The sequence below is a fragment of the Protopterus annectens genome, chromosome 2.part1 (genome assembly GCF_019279795.1).
Source record: "Protopterus annectens isolate FY-2018-M chromosome 2.part1, PAN1.0, whole genome shotgun sequence".
NCBI classification, from domain to species: domain Eukaryota; kingdom Metazoa; phylum Chordata; order Ceratodontiformes; family Protopteridae; genus Protopterus; species Protopterus annectens.
This window is the reverse complement of record NC_056729.1, coordinates 1,927,398,085-1,927,415,343: the sequence shown is the minus strand read 5'-3', so window position 1 is coordinate 1,927,415,343 and position 17,259 is coordinate 1,927,398,085. Positions and strand designations below refer to the sequence as shown.

The following is a 17,259-nucleotide window of genomic DNA, read 5'->3' as shown; positions in this document are numbered from 1 at the left end:
AGTAGGTGGTAAGCAACTGAGTAGAGCTGGAGTTTCTTTAGTCGAGCTGCATAGGGCATCCGTTTGAGGCCCACAATCCTCTTGGTGAGGTACTTTTGAGGTTTCTCCAGCTGTTGCAGGTGTTGGGTAATGTACATCCCAAATGGGGCATTGTATTCAATTATAGGCCTGATGAGTGATGAGTAGAGGGGCACAATGACCTCTCTTGATCTAGATGTGAACCCTTTTGTGATTAGGTGAGCTGTATAGAAGGTTTTTCTAACCACTTTGGCAATGTGATTGTCAAAGGAGAGGTTACTATCTACTTGGGTCCCCAGATCCCTAACTACTTCTTCCGTACCTAGCGGATTACCTCCTGTGTAGTAGTTTGTGGGCACTTTGTTTTTCCCAAAGGGGATGACTATACATGTTTTGGCATTCAGCTTGAGGCCATGGTTCTGACACCAGGTATCCATCTCCGTAAGACCCTTCTGGAGGATGCTTGTGTCAGCCGGAGAGTCGATTATGGCTCCCAGTTTGCAATCATCTGCGAACTTGGTCAGCCACAGTCCTCCTGTGCTTGCCTGTACCTCAGAGAAGTATATACCAAACAAGAGGGGTCCCAGGACAGAGCCCTGTGGGACACCACTTGTAACAGGTTTAAAGTCAGACATGGCACTCGCAACTCTGACCATGTGAGTTCTATCCCTGAGCCAGTTTGCAACCCATCTTGTGATGAATGGGTTGATGTTTAGGCTGGTAAGCTTATTTACGATACCAGAGTGGGGTATTGTGTTGAAGGCCTTTGCAAGGTCCAAGTAGGCTGTGTGGACTGCCTTTCCTTCATCTATGGCTTTGGTAACTTTTTTGAAGAAGTCAACTAGGTTTAGGAGGCAAGATCTGCCTTTAACAAAGCCGAATTTGGTAGGGTCCAGTGTCTGGAGGTTCCCGATGTATTTGTTTATGAGATCCATGATGATACGCTCCATACCCTTGCAGACCAGGCTAGTCAGGCTTATAGGGTGATAGTTCTTGGGATCCGTTGTGGCACCCCTTTTGTGCAGTGGAATTACCATTGCTGTACGCCACTCTTTGGGTGCATAACCCGTGGTGAGGCTGAGTTGGAACAGTGAATTTATGTGAGGGTTTAGTACTTTTTGGAGCTCATGTAAGACGCAGCCCGGGATGCCATCCGGTCCCATTGATGCTGTGTTTTTTACTTTGGAAAGGGCTGCTTTCACCTGTGTGTCTGTGATGTCAGGGGGACTGCATACTTCTGGAATAGACACAGGTCCTTTTCGGGGAGAAGGGAGGGTAAAGTTTGCACTGAACCTGTCTGCCAGGATGTTGGCAATGTCAGTGAGTTCAGTGTACTTTGTGCCATTTTGCACCAGCTCAGAGCAGATTTGGGAGTTACCACCCAGATTCTTGATGTAGCTAAAGAAAGCCTTGTGATTATCTTTAGAATCTTTGGCAATTTTTCTTTCAAAGCTAGCCTTTGAAGATTTTATGAGGGATTGAAGTTTCTTGCTAGTACTGATCAGGGATGCCTTCCCTTTTTGGGATTTTTCCCTATCATGTAATAGTTTCCTCCTTCTGTTGTAAAGTTTATTTATAGCCATGGTCCACCAGACTGGTCTCCTGTTTTTGGAGGAGTGAGTATTGGTTTTACTTGGGATGGCATGATCCATGTATTCCTGTAGGTGCTCATAGAATGCATTTGTAAAGGATTCTGCATTTTGGGTAGCAAGTTCCATTTGTTTTATTCTGGATGCTTTGAAATTCTCCACCTCAGTCTTGAGAAGTGTGAAGTTTGCTTTTGAGAAGTTTTTCACAGTGGTTTCCTTGGCTGGGGGTGGGTTCGGGATGTGGATGTCCATAGTGATTAGTTTATGGTCTGATCTTACCAACGAGGAGTTTACCTCTAGTGTGGAACATTGAGCCCCCATGTTGGCGATGACCAGGTCCAATATGTTGTCCCCTCTTGTGGGAGTGGTGACCAGTTGTTCCATGGTGTTTGAGTTTATAAACTCCAGGAACCATTGGGCAAAGGAGTTGGGACTTGAGTAGTTTTCCCAGTCAATGTTTGGGTAGTTGAAATCCTCCAATATCATGGTGTTTGGTGAGACCTTCATATTCTCCAGTGTTCTCAGGAATGCTGAGTGGGGTCCTGGGACAAGGTGGGTGATCTGTAGCTGGCTACAAACTGAAAAGCAGTTTTGTCCACTGTTAGTTGCATATGGATGGTCTCCGATGCCTCTTGCAGTGCCACTAACCTGGAGGTGTGGGTAACCTTAATGAAAATGGATACTCCCCCACCTTTAGTATTTTGGTCGGAGTTCTGGGGCCTAAAAGAATGGTATGAGTTATATCCTGGTAGTGCTGGGATGCTCTCTGGCACCTTGAACCAGGTTTCTGTTACTGCACAGATATCGATTTTCTCTATACTAAGGAGTGCCTCGAGTGCGTGCATCTTGACGTTTAGACCTCTGTGGTTGAGTAGCATTACGCTTAGTTTTTTGTTTCTTGTATTTTCTATGGAGGTGGGTTTGGCTTTTGAGCCTTGCCTAAAAAAGGCACTATGGGGGTGGCAAAAGCCTTAGCCAGTATTCAAAAGTCTAAGGGTGACAGGTGCAAGCCATCCCTAGCGAAGCAACGTGGCTTGTCGACCATGTCATCCCAGGTTGACAGACACTGGATCCCCTTTGAATGACACCAATAGTTTAGCCACTTGTTAAAATTGATCATTTTGTCCTTATACCGTGGCAACATTCTTGGTGAGGGCAAAATGCTACTCAGGGTCAGGGTCATACCGGCCTGGGCTACATGATCCAGGAGCTCCTCTATGTCTCTTTTCATGTAGTCCAAGGAAGTACATCTCAGGTCATTCACACCAACATGGACAATGACAGAGTCATATTTGTACCTGCTGTGGAGTGACCTGAGTGCTTGTGTTATGTTGTGAATCTTGGCACCCAATGGCACCCAACAAGCAGCTTACAGTGACCTTCTCCTTGTTCAATCTGGTGAGCGGGGCATCAGTGTGCCTGATAATAGAGTCACCTATTACTAGTGTATTTGGTGTGTTATTTAGCCTTAAGGGCTGTGACTGTGTGGCACACTGACTTTGTGAAGTATGTGATACATGAGAGTTGTTAGGTGGCAGCAGTTGCTTGGATGTCTGCTTTGGAGGTCTCAGCTGCTTTGGCAGATTTTTAATTAGAGCCTCCGAGTATGTTTTTGTGAGTTTATGTGTCTTGTTTGCTGATACGATTGGTCTTTGTGAGACTGGTTCTGTGGTGCGAGTGGTTTCCTTCTCCTCCTGACTGACTGTGCCAGTCTTGAGTTGAGAGAGCTCAGCCTCCAGTTTGGCTGTATAGTTGAATCTCTCACATACATTTGAGTTTGTTAGAAGGAGGAGAGGGTTGTCTGTGTACATAAGGTAATTGTAACATTGCCTCAAGATTCCCAGATTCACCAGCTGGACTGGAGAGTATACCTAAAACTGCAGTTTGGACATGCCTGGATAGTTTAAAGAACTGTTTTGTTGATTGTCTGGAATGGACAAATAGGGATCCTTGTACTTTTAGATAGTATAAGATTACTTCTAGATAGTATAAGGGGGGTGTAGTGCTATAGTATGTTAGTGCTTTACTGAGAAATTTGAGCAAATGCTGGGCTGTAGAAGGAAGGTTGAGTGCTTACTTTGGGAGTTTGACTAGTTCTAAGGGAAAAATTGAAGACCAGACTTTGTGGAGCCGGGAATAGTTTAAGACTGCTTAAACGGCGCTGCACGATGTTGCATGATGAAAACCGTGCAAATGCGGGTTTTAAGGCAGGGAGCTAGAAAGACATAGGAATTAGCCCAAAATAGCCAATCAGCTACTAGTTGCTAGGCTGAGACCACTCCTCCAGGGACAGATAAGCTGCTCAAAGCTCCCCACTCTCATTGGTGAACAGAGAAGCTTCCTCCTATCCAAGTAAGGATATGGGCAACACAGGAACTATACCACAGCCCATAATTCAGCAAACCTGAAATCTGGACTACTCTAGTTTAGAAAAGGCGGGAAACAAGGATTTTTTTTTTGTTTTTTTTTTTTTTGTTTTTTAGCAGAAACAACAGAGACTTAAACAGGAAATACTGTAAATGCTTTAAATGGCTAGCACACTTGAGTGTGTAACCTACAACAGTTAAACAACACAAAAATGACTTTTAGAAGTGCAGAAAACAGTTAAAATACAAAAATAATGCTTTTGAGATATTAGGTAAGCCAGAAACTCACTTTTCATCAAGAAAATGTTTCTTCTTAAAACCTCCATCTAGCAGCGTGCTTTTCATTCATTGGGTCATATTATAGGAAGGACACAACTGACAATATTATTGTCTTTTTTTGTGTTGTTAGAAAAACAAAGTTTTATTTTTAAATCACAATCAGTATTATTAACATCAATAATCAAGCCGTTACAGAAAATTGAAAATCGGCAAATTCTGTTGTATAGCCTTTATGTTAAATACTAAAATGAATTTAAACAATCAGGACTAAATTCAGGTTCTCAGCAGATATAATTCAACATCTGTGTCCCATTGTTGTTGTGTTAATGTTGTTAGACTTCAGTATCTCAAATACTATGGTTTCTGTTGTGCAAGTTTGGGTATGTGGATATTACATTACAATATTTTCATAATTTATGTAAACTGAGTACTGTCCTATCTGTTTGTGATAGACGGATAAGTAAGCAATATAAAACTATAAGTGCCAATAATGGCAGTGATCCATCTATTGTTAATAGGCTTTAAGAAGACTGACGATACATATAAAAAGTTCTTATGGGGGTTGATGGTGATGATGATTATTGCATAGCTTTTTGCACTAACAGCAGAAAACGTTACCACACATACATACTCTGATACTGTGTATGGCACAATCCTACTTTAGCCAAATCCTCTGAGAGAAGGGACAACCAAGGCAGCATAAAACATAAAACAAAAAAATCAAAGCTCCAGAGAAAATAAGGTTCAACGAACACTGTGTTTACTGATAGGTAAGCGCTTCACAAGAAATTGCTTCATCAGACCTTCCACACACAATAAAAAACAAGGTCCATATATAATGAATCAGAAATTCAAACTCTCCAATCAAAATCACAGTAAATAACATGACATCATAAAAGCTACATAAATTTAAAAAGAAATACATCTATTCAGTTTACTGTCATACAAACCTACAAATCAACAATAAATAACTATACAATAGCGTAGACAAAAAATAAAAGTAAAAAAGAAAGTAAAAACAGACTATCTTAAGAAATCTAGTCTAAAACATGCTAAAATGCATATTAGGAGTCATTTGGGTATCCTCCTTTTCTTAAGTAGGGGCTTAATGGTAGCACGTTCATTAAGACCCCTACCTCTATCAGCTCTGAGGATGATCATCCAATTGTTCTCCTTATACTCAGTATGATTGCAAATATCACCTTTTCTTATTGTGGGGATAACAACATCAATGACCCTAAAACTAAACGTATGTCCTTCACCATAATTAATGACATGCTTACATAGGGCATTGTGCTCAGCACCTCTGCGTATACAATAAACATGTTCCCTCATACGCTCTCTCAGTGATCTATTCATCTTTCCTACATAGAATGATGCACATAACGTGCACTCTGCTAAATAGACCACATTTGTTGTTCTACAATCCACATTTACCCTGAACACAAACCTTCTTTTAAGGTCAGGATGATCAAAAAAGCCAGAGTTGTTAATAACTGAAGATGCAAAAACCAAACGGCTGCAGGTACACTGAGGTGCCCAAAACACACAACAACAGCACTGGAAATCAGTCACTGTACTTTATTGCAGAAGACAAACGGTAAGCGCTTTCACAACTTAATGTTGCTTCATTGATGAATTTACTTTTAGAGTTGTTAATAAGCCCACAAGAATTACACTTGCCACATGGTAGTGTAATACCAACCTCAACTGAGTTACTGGATCTATCATTCCCATTGCATAACAACCTCTTCAGGTTCTTCGTATTCCTATAACGAAAAGAGGGATTATCACCAACTATGCTACCAATCTCAGGATCCACCTGTAAAATAGACCAGTGTAGTTTAAAAATCTCCCTAAGTGCTTGATGGTCTCTAGTAAAAAACAGGGGTACTTTGACCTGTTTGCTCAACTTATTGGAGCCACACGACTCACCTTCTATTCTTGGACCATAGTATGGTGCTGCTGCACCACCTCTAAGTAAATCCAAATCTGACCAACATCTAAGAATTTCAGTTTGATTATAACCTCACTGTAACAACCTATGTTCAAGTTGTACCTTCTCCAGTTGAAAGCCTTCTGGCGTGGGGTTCAATCTTGATGCTCTAATACCTTGACCTTGTCAATGATTTGTTTCTCCTGTGGAGGGGTACTAGTTCTGATTTGGTTTGATTGTTTGAAGTTTACAGTGTCTTCTTCGAAGACTTGAATTGAATACTTGGAGTTATTTATAGAGAAATGACAGGGTTCTATGATTAATACAGGTGTTCAAGAAGACACTGTTTTAGGAACACAAACCAAATCAGAAGTAGTATGCCCTCCACATGTTTTTCGCAACCTTATTCATGGTCAAGGTATTAGAGCATCAAGACTGAACCCTACGCCAGAAGGCTTTCAACTGGAGAAGGTACAACTTGAACATAGGTTGTTACAGAGAGGTTATAATCAAACTGAAATTCTTAGATGTTGGTCAGATTTGGATTTACTTAGAGGAGGTGCAGCAGCACCATACTATGGTCCAAGAGTAGAAGGTGAGTCGTGTGGCTCCAATAAGTTGAGCAAACAGGTCAAAGTACCCCTGTTTTTTACTAGAGACCATCAAGCACTTAGGGAGATTTTTAAACTACACTGCTAGATCCAGTAACTCAGTTGAGGTTGGTATTACACTACCATGTGGCAAGTGTAATTTTTTTGGGGCTTATAACACACTCTGGCTTTTTTCATCTGGACCTTAAAAGAAGGTTTGTGTTCAGGGTAAAATGATTGTAACAACAAACAACAACTATTTTTATAAGCACGTTAGTGCGTGCATTCGCATCATTGAAAGATGAATCACTGAGAGAGCGTATGAGGGAACATGTTTATTGTATACGCAGAGGTGCTGAGCACAATGCCCTATGTAAGCATGTCATTAATTATGGTGAAGGACATACGTTTAGTTTTAGGGTCATTGATGTTGTTATCCCCACAATAAGAAAAGGTGATATTTGCAATCATACTGAGTATAAGGAGAACAATTGGATGTTCATCCTCAGAGCTGATAGAGGTAGGGGTCTTAATGAACGTGCTACCATTAAGCCTCTACTTAAGAAAAGGAGGATACCCAAATGACTCCTAATATGCATTTTAGCATGTTTTAGAGTAGATTTCTTATGGTAGTCTGTTTTTACTTTCTTTTTTACTTTTATTTTTTGTCTATGCTATTGTATAGTTATTTATAGTTGATTTGTAGGTTTGTATGACAGTAAACTGAATAGATGTATTTCTTTTTAAATTTATGTAGCTTTTATGATGTCATGTTATTTACTGTGATTTTGATTGGAGAGTTTGAATTTCCGATTCATTATATATGGGCCTTGTTTTTTATTGTGTGTGGAAGGTCTGATGAAGCAATTTCTTGTGAAGCACTTACCTATCAGTAAACACAGTGTTTGTTGAACCTTATTTTCTCTGGAGCTTTGATTTTTTTGTTTTATGTTTTAAACTGCCTTGGTCGTCCCTTCTCTCAGAGGATTTGGCTAATTTATTTATCATTTTTGTGAGTGACGGGACGTTTATCCAGTGGGTTTTCGTTTGGTTTTGCACAATCCTACTTTATTTAATTGTATTGTTGTCTGGCAAAGGAAGAAACTTTTAGATATTCCATAAAACCTTATGAAGTCAGCAAATAGCTGGAAAGTTTTAGACTATTAATGTTAATCTATACAGAAACATGTATAATTATATACAAAACTTTTGTTGAGGTTATTGTGCAAACATCAGCTTTGCATTAAGCATGCAGGTACAGGTATTGAACTAACTACAACTACATCCTGCACCTATAAACACTGATGATGTTTATTATAGATTATAGCAACTAGCAGAGTGGAATAGAAACATACCTCTCAACCTGCAAACTCTGGAACTTTGTACAAAGGCCCTGGAAATTATGCACATCCAGGGATAGATCTGGACAGCTAATTCTTGTAAACTGTGAATACCCAATAGCAAAAAACTCTTCCTTCTTCCAGTCGGAATGTGGGGTACTGCTTAGAAACATCCTTATAAAACAGAGAGTAATAAAAATGATGGAAAATTATAAGCACACTATCAAAGAGACAGTACTAAATCTGTAGACTTCATTGGACTGCATTACAAAGTTCTACCACACAAGGTCATTTATATTTGCTTCTAGAAAAGGCAGATGTTAACATGCATGTTTTCTTTACTGGTGCCACTTGCATGTTGGTCATGTAGTGTGATTTTCAATGTGCTAGCCATTTTTAAAATTCATGTGTGATGAAAATTTTATGAAGGAGTAAAGCATGCCTGAAAATAAGGGCATACATCCAAAAATGTGTACATGATAATCATGGATAAATCATATTTTAAATTGTGGCCTTTCCTCCAAAAATAGGGACAGTTGAGAAGTCTAGATAGAAACCATGCATATCTGTGCTAATATTTAAATATTATACATGTGGTGTGCAGCTAATAAAAGTCAGTAAAACTGTAGTTCTGGTATGGGTACTGATGATATGGCTACACTTGTTCTTACACTGTTGTTGGATAGTTGTCTAGTAAATACCTAATTGTGTTCATTTATTTTTATCTGTGTACCAGTACAAGGGCCAGAGGTATTTCAATGTTTTGTCTGCATGTATGCATGAGGATACATATAATAATGGTCACAGTGTGTTACTTTCAGGCTCAGGGATTGAGACATTTGCACATCATGTATGTCCAAAGATCTCATGTGTTAGAAATCAATGATCCTACAGAGGAGATGGATGGAGCGTGAGCAGAATACTTGTTAAAATGCAAGAAGAGTGAGAACTGTACAACAAAGAAGACAATAGTGGGCACACACACATGTGGACACACACACACACACACACACACACACACACACACACACACACACACACACACATATTTATGAGAGGTCACTGAAAAAATGTTTCAGAGTGCAAAGTTCAAGACTGACACGGAAACTCAAACTCAAACAAACTTAAAGAACACCACGTTTTATTAACAAAGCTATTTCCTAATGAATAATAGTGTGTATTATGGAAATGTGAAACAAATAACACATATGAAAGGGCTACTGTTATTGACTAATGGTGTTGTCCTCATTCTGTGTCTTATAACTTTCTTAGCTTGGTTGAGTTAGTAGGACCTCAGCAGCTCATAGCTGCTATTATTTATACGGGAGGAAAAAAAAAACTGTCTTCACTAAACATTTACTATTGACAGTCAACTTAGAATAAGCTAACATAGCAGTTGTTATCTGGAATATATAACTAGGATAAAGTAAACTTAGAATAAGCAAACATAGTTAGCAGTTGTTATCTGGAAAATATAGCTGGGATAAAGTTTATGTCCTCAGTCTGGTGAAAAATCAGGTCAGGTTTCACCTTCAGAGAGAGACAGAAAAAATACAGAATTCTGAAAATACTGAATCAGCTATTTTTGAAAATAAAATAGAAACTGGTAGATGTTTAAAAATGTATTGCAGATTGCAAACATAACAAACATGAATGCATATATGTGCACTCCATTTAAGCTATAGTCAAGAAATTATTCACATTTTTCACATTTAATATGCAAAAAATGCAAGCTTATATATATATATATGTGTGTGTGTGTGTGTGTGTGTGTGTGTGTGTGTGTGTGTGTGTGTGTGTGTGTGTGTGTGTGTGTGTGTGTGTGTGTGTGTGTGTGTGTGCGTGTGTGTGCGTGTGTGTGCGTGTGTGTGTGTGTGTGTGTGTGTGTGTGTGTCTGTGTATAGCTTAGAGCAGAGCATGGCTATCCCACACTATGTTATAAAAGAATTCCATCTTTTGCCATTTAAGATAGAAAATAGTTTCATGTGCTTTACTGAAACTGAAGGCTAATTGTGTCACTGTTTTATTCCATTTTGGTTTATGGTCAATAAGTATCCCTCCAGTTGATAAATGATATGTTTGCAAACGAGCCAATATCAATTTTATTTGAAACTTTACATCTTGGGAACTTGATCAGGTTACCTCAATGTGAATGTAAGTACCAATACCCTCATTAAAATAAATGTTGATATGGTTGAAATAACATTAAACAAAACAAATTATATAGCCTGGACAAGCTATAAAGTCTTCTTTATTTTGAAATATGATTTAACTTTGTTGCAACCAAATGATATGATTGCAGAAACAATGTTAATGTCAAATCTCAAACAACTATTATATGAATTTAGTTTATTAAGCAGCTTTAAGAGCACTGAACTGACAAATGAATATATGAATATATATATATATATATATATATATATATATATATATATATATATATATATATATACATACACACACACGTGTGTGTGTGTGTATGTGTGTGTGTGTGTGTGTGTGTGTGTGTGTGTGTGTGTGTGCATATAGCTGTGTATATTCATATAGGATACCTGCAGGTACTCAACTGAAGTTTAAATTGACCTCTGTTTTGTCAACCAAACAGATGTTCAACAGGTGTCAAAGACTGCATAATCCCCAATGTTAGAAAACATGCCCTTTCCCCAGGGATTGTGCAATCTTGGAGTTGCAATAAATAATTATAATGGGGTATTGTGATGCAAGTCAGCTTTCCCCACTGCAGAAGCAGTTTTAAATCTTGCATGGTTCAAAGATTAACTTTAGAGCATGCACACATGCACAGAAGCATGCCAACATTTACTTGTCAATGTTAATTTGTCAAATTTAGTGATGTCAACATTCATCAATTTGATTGTTGCCATCTACACCCATATATGCCTGCAGTGACATGAGCAAACCAAAGCTGAATGTGTTAAAGCTTTTCTAAGGCAATTGTATGACCTGGCTGAAAATTATGAGTTTAACGAAACAATAGATAAACAAATCAGAGAAAGAATAGTTATTGGGTTAATGGATGCTGAAGTATATCAGAAGTAATTTTAAGGCCACAGAAATCACCTCAGAGGCTGAATTAGTGAAAAAAAAAATACTAATTTAAATATGGCAAATGATATATGGAAAGTAGAACTCATTAAAAAAACAAATGTAAAAAGAGGTAAAAGGCTATTCAGAGTTAAGTATAGGCAAAAGACGTACAGCGAGCCTACACTGGGCAAATGTCTGGGGTGTTAACTGTTACCATGCTGTGTCAAGCAGCATGCAGCATGCAGCATGTGGCATAATGTGTTAAAAGCTGGGACATTACGCTGTCAGTATTAAAGTAAAGTTAATTAAAGAGACTGCATCTGGAAAGTGTTTCTCCTGGATTAAGTAACTATTGTATCTGACACTAAAGCAATCTAGCAAGTGAATCACCCTATTCAAAGAACACAAGTGAGGTTTAAGACTGATACAGAGGCTGATGGGATTCTGCTATTCCCTTCTACCTGTAAACGTTTCCCATAGCATGGTTGCTTGAAGCTGAGACAAAAATACATAATCCTGAAGCAAACTCAGTTGCATTGGTAGATTTCCAGACATGTCTCATTAGAAACAGCACAAGTATGAGTTCTAGATGTAATATACATGATGCTCTATACACAGTCTGATTGCAGAGCTGTGACATATGCGATGGGTCTAACTGTCAAATTAAATGAAGCTAGTGTGGATGCATTTGGTGAAAACTGGTCCTCTTAACTGTGAACTAAAGAAGATTGCATTAAAACTGAATTAAGTTTAATATGTCTTAACCACACACAGGTGTCTGCTATTTCCTATGCTGTCTAAAGCAGAGGTATAGCTCAAACGAATGCAAAGACTTGGGGAAATAGAAACTGTCACTGAACCAACTGAGTGAGGTGCATCAATAGGCCTTGCAAGAAGGATGATAGTGTACAAAAATGTGTTGACCTAAAATGGCTAAATGCTGCATTGAAAGATATAGCACTTAAACTAGTCAATGCAGAAGTGTTTTCCACATTAAAGACATCTGGAAAATACCCCTAGAGTAAAATAATCAAAAGGTGGCAGACTTCACTTCAGGGGGAAGATTACTTTTTCAAGATGCTGCCATTTAGTTTAACCTTAGCAAGTGAAATCTTTAAGTATAAAATGACTGACTTGTTAAGAGGGCTTGATTGTGTTGGTGTCATTGATAAAATCCTGGTACTTGGTCAAAATAAGAGCACATGATTTAAGGTTGAAGGCAGTGCTCTGAACTATTAATAACCCAGTGTTAAGGTTAAATGATTTTTGGAAAGACTGTGTTTCAATCCTTTTGCCACAGCATAAATGCTAAAGGGATAGGACTAAATGCAGGCAGGGCCAGAGCAATAACTGAGCTAAAGAGTCCATCTTGTGACGACAAAGTTAAGATGCATACTAGGCATGATTAATTTCTTAGGCAAGTCTCTGCAGATTTATTAATTGTACTGCATCTATTGACAGAACAGTTTATGAAAGGTGTATCCTGGTCATGGAGAAATGCTGAACTCCAAGCATTCAGAAAAAAGAAATGTTAACAACAATAGAGCCAATGTTAACATACTATGATGTCATCAAACTGATAGTCATGAGTGCCTATGATAGTTTCCTTAGCCTAGATGCGATATTACTTCAGACGGATGAACAAGTGTTAAGTCCTACTGTCTATTGCCTAGGAATACTAACTGATTCTGGATTGAAATATTTACAAAATAAGAAAGAGTGTCTTTGCAAGTGTGTGGTACTTGACATGTTTTCCAAATACTTATCGCAGCTAGAATGTTTCCAACTCCAAACTGGCCATAAGCATAAGCCTTAGGCATAGGCCAACTAGGTGGCCACCTAGGGCGCTGCTCTAGTAGCGGTGCTTTTCCAGTATTTATTTGGTGTAGGTAGACCAGGATGGGGGCACCGGGTGGGGGCACCTTGGAGCCCTTTTGCCTAGGGCACCAGTTGACCTAAGGCCGCTCCTGGCCATAAGTTATTAGTTTGACTGATTCATTCTGATAATCTAGATAAAGAACCTCTCAAAATGTCAAGTACTGTTGATGAGAACAAGAAGATTCAATCACAAAGCAACATATGCACCTCCAAATCAATTAGATGAAGCAGATATATTTTCTAGAAATCTTATATGTGACCAGTTATTGTCAGATGCTGAAGGAGATGTTGTCCTCTATGTGCTGAACTTAATGACAACCAGACCTATGACTCCCAGAAGACTAGAAAAGTTAAAACAAGCTATCAGAAATAATCATGAATTACAAACTATTATCCAATCTATTTACTTGCAAGAGTGGACATCTGAAATCCACAACATATATCAACAGACTGTGTGCTGCCCAGCAGAATGTCACTTTTCCTGATCTTGTTGATACTTTTGCAGAGTGACTCTGAGTACGATCCTGTTCACGGTAATTAGTTGTCTGTTTCCATTCCAGGGGCTATTTTTCCATTACTTGTACTGGTTAAATGGTGTACAGTGGAAGACTAAAGACAGTAAAAGGTAAATTCACTATCAGGACTGCAAAAGAGTAATGTGGCCAGATAAATGATTGTACAGATGTTTCTTTTCTAAGCAACATTTACCTCAAGTGTTGCAGTTTCACGAATAATCACATCATAGCATTTATAAAAATGTTTAGAATATCGCATAACTAATTACATTCATAAATGTTTAATATGAGTAGTGACAGGGTCAGAACAGAGGGTTGAATATACATGTATCTCTGGTGCACATATCTGTGCTTCATAAATTCTTTGAGAGGGAGGTTTCTGTTGAGTCTGCATGTACACTGAATACATACAGCCACTGCCACTTTAAGACAAGTGTATAACATTGCCATTAAGAATGACTGTATCCCATGCTGTTCTGAATCTAGTTCCTCTGGCCAGTGTATTTATGGTGAGTGAACTCTTAACATTACTCTTTCTATGTTGCATTTTGTACGGAATAAAGTTTACCATTTTTGTTGAAATTATTGTGTATTCTGATGTTGTTAACAAAACTGTTAGACATTAATGGGAAACCAGATGTGAGCAGCAGGACAATTTGGAACTGATAAACTTCTTACACAGGTGTTTTACATATTTCCTCTTTCTGTATTTTGTCCTGTTGTATGCTTTCAACAAGTGCTGAAATAGTTAACAGATGTGACTCTCTTGGTCTGTTGAATCTTGTTTGATGACTGTCTTTCTTATCTCCAATTTATTACCTGTCTCAGCAATCTCATAATTCCCAGACATGCTAACCCTCTCACTGAAGGTTGCCACCCCTGAATAGATTAAGGTTACAACCCTGTGACTGTGTCCACTCCTGTGCACTCAGCAGCACTTTACTTTCTCATTCTGCAACACTGTGTGTCACAAGAAAGAGGCTCCTTCTTAACACGGAGTTACATATAGGGCCTCCTTTTCCTACAATAAATGTTGTATGTTTGAGAATGTTGAATTTTAGCAGATAAACTGTCATTTACCATTTCTTGATGTAATGACTGAGGTAGTTTTAGATTTTCACATGCTGTTCTACCCCCACTGTCATTTATTATGATTGTCTTCATTGACCTCTACATTTTATCAAGCAGTATTTATTATGAGAACACTGAAACATCATTTCACAATATAAAGATTCAGTATTTTATTCATTAACAATTGATGTAGAGCTTTCCAGCTTTTATACAAGAACTCCACAAAGCTAACATCAAGTATAACACAATTTACTAGCCAAACTGATTCAAATACAACAATGCTGGTTTATATATATTGAAATTAGCACTGAGGACTAAGGCTGTGAGCTGTTATTGAGTGACTTTTTGTGTACAGGGTTGGATTCCCTCCATTTCCCGTATAGTATAATGCAGGTCTTCCCTACATTTCCTTTATAGCCTCATGCAACCCTGAGCCAGGCACTTAACCAGGCAGTGCAATAAAAGCACCTAAACATGCTGTATGTAAGATAAAGAAAACAGGGTGTCAACACAATGCCCCAGCTTTACTGTAATGGGAAATTTGCATCCCTGCTCTCGCACTTTTGCTGATGCAATAAGCCAACTTATGTAAGAGCAATATAAAATGACTAGTTCAAAATTCTGGTTTCCTGCAGAAAGTTACCTTCACTTTCTGTTCCCTCCAAGTTATAAAAAAATAATGTTAAAATGTCTTTGTAGCTGAATATTACATACTGTATTGGTACTAGCTAACCTCCTTCACATCTGAGAATGTGTTTCATTCAAATGTTAAAGTCTGAAGTCCTCCCATTGGAGTTCACTGCACATATATAGACCTTCTTTCCTTATTTTCCCCTACAAAAAAATTATCTTGTAGTTTTCATCAATTATAATATGAAAATCCTGGCAATTTATACTGACCTCATTGTTACACAGGGAGGCTAAAATTATATTACCTTACAGTTATGTTGGAGCATAGGAGCAATATTAGCCAAATTATTACAATGCCAGGTCATAAAAAACCTTTTAAGTAAATGCATGTAAAGGTCTTGCCCCCCCTTTTTGAACAACGGATAGTGCTTACCTCCTAAATCAAGCAGAGCCATATATGATAGCCCAGGGAAAAATCTGTGTCTTATCATCCATTTACAAAGACTATCCTTAACTGTGGCCAAGGTAGTACTTTGACCTATAGTGGTTCATAGATTAGTATTAGGTTAACTGCCCTTATGAGCCTAGCCAATTACCCCATGTCAGAATCAAACTCTGCAGCTTGTGTCTATAAGGCAAACACCTTAACCATTATGTCAACCTCAAACACACCTAATTGCATTAATTTAAAAACCTATATACTTCTTGTTTCTCTGTAGCAACACTATTAAACAGAATGGAGATGCTGTACGTGTATAGCTCACTGGGCATCTCTCAGGTGGATGTGAGCCTGCTGTGGGTGTTCCCTCATCGACAATGCTGTGTAATTTTGGACTTGATATATTTAATTTTCAGGGGGTGGGGGAATGCAGGGGGCACGTCCCCCTTGCAAAAATGAAGGATAGGATATTTTAGGTTTCCAGTGTTTTGGGTGGTGGGCATAATGTAGGTGCAGGTTGTGCACTTTTGTTTTATAGTCCATGGCTATATTCAATCAAGTCAGGTTCAATGTTTTCAGTTTCTGATGCTTTGTGGTTTCACTGAATTGGTCTTGATGATATGTGATTCAGTGATCTGGGGTTTCAATGGTTTGAAGTTGACCCATGTCTGTATATCTATCTATCTATCTATCTATCTATCTATCTATCTATCTATCTATCTATCTATCTATCTATCTGTGTGTGTGTGTACATATATATACATATATCTATATATATACACACATGCACATGCACACACACACACACACACACACACACACACACACACACACACACACACACACACACAAAAAACACACACACATATATATATATATATATATATATATATGTTTGTGTCTTTCATCTTTTCCTGGTTAGGGGTCGCCACAGCGGAACTCTGGTCCGTTAATGATTGGTAGTGGATTTTTATGTACCGGGTTACCAGCCCTGATGCACAACCTTCAACGAAGGCATGCACCATTCACGTATGCCTCCACACAGAAGATGCTCTAGCTGAGAATCGAACGGGACAACGTCTTGCTATGAGGCGACAACGCTACCCCAGATACGCACAGTCATTTATTTATTTAAGCTTGATAGCCAGGAATGTTCAACTGGGAGGTCATATTTTTTAGTGAAATCTCTTAGAAATATCTATAAGGCAAGAACAGCAACAATTATTTAACAATAAAGTATCTTCAAAAAGTAGTGATATATATAACTATAAAAAAATATACAAAAACAACTGAAGTTAAATTACAAAAAGGAAACAATTTTGAGAACAAAAACAATATAAGTTAAATACAAGAAGTACACAGTTTTACAACACTGGACACATAGTTAACAGAATATCATTCAAGGTACTGAAAGCATCTTGAAACAAAAAGCATTATAAAACTAGACAACTGCATGGGAGAGTTGTAGAACAGGACAAGGTAATAAGTGCGTAGACACTATAGGCATGTAGTAGACTGAATTATGGTCAATATATGAGAAAAGATTGGAGTTCTGTAAGAGTG

The 17,259-nt window shown here is 38.3% G+C and overlaps 1 protein-coding gene across 1 annotated transcript in view; it reads left to right on the top strand.

The window, feature by feature from the left end:
- LOC122795070 (extracellular calcium-sensing receptor-like) overlaps positions 1-17,259 on the top strand; it is a 191,687-nt gene that overhangs the window by 84,694 nt on the left and 89,734 nt on the right. The gene's annotated exons all lie outside the window — the stretch shown is intronic.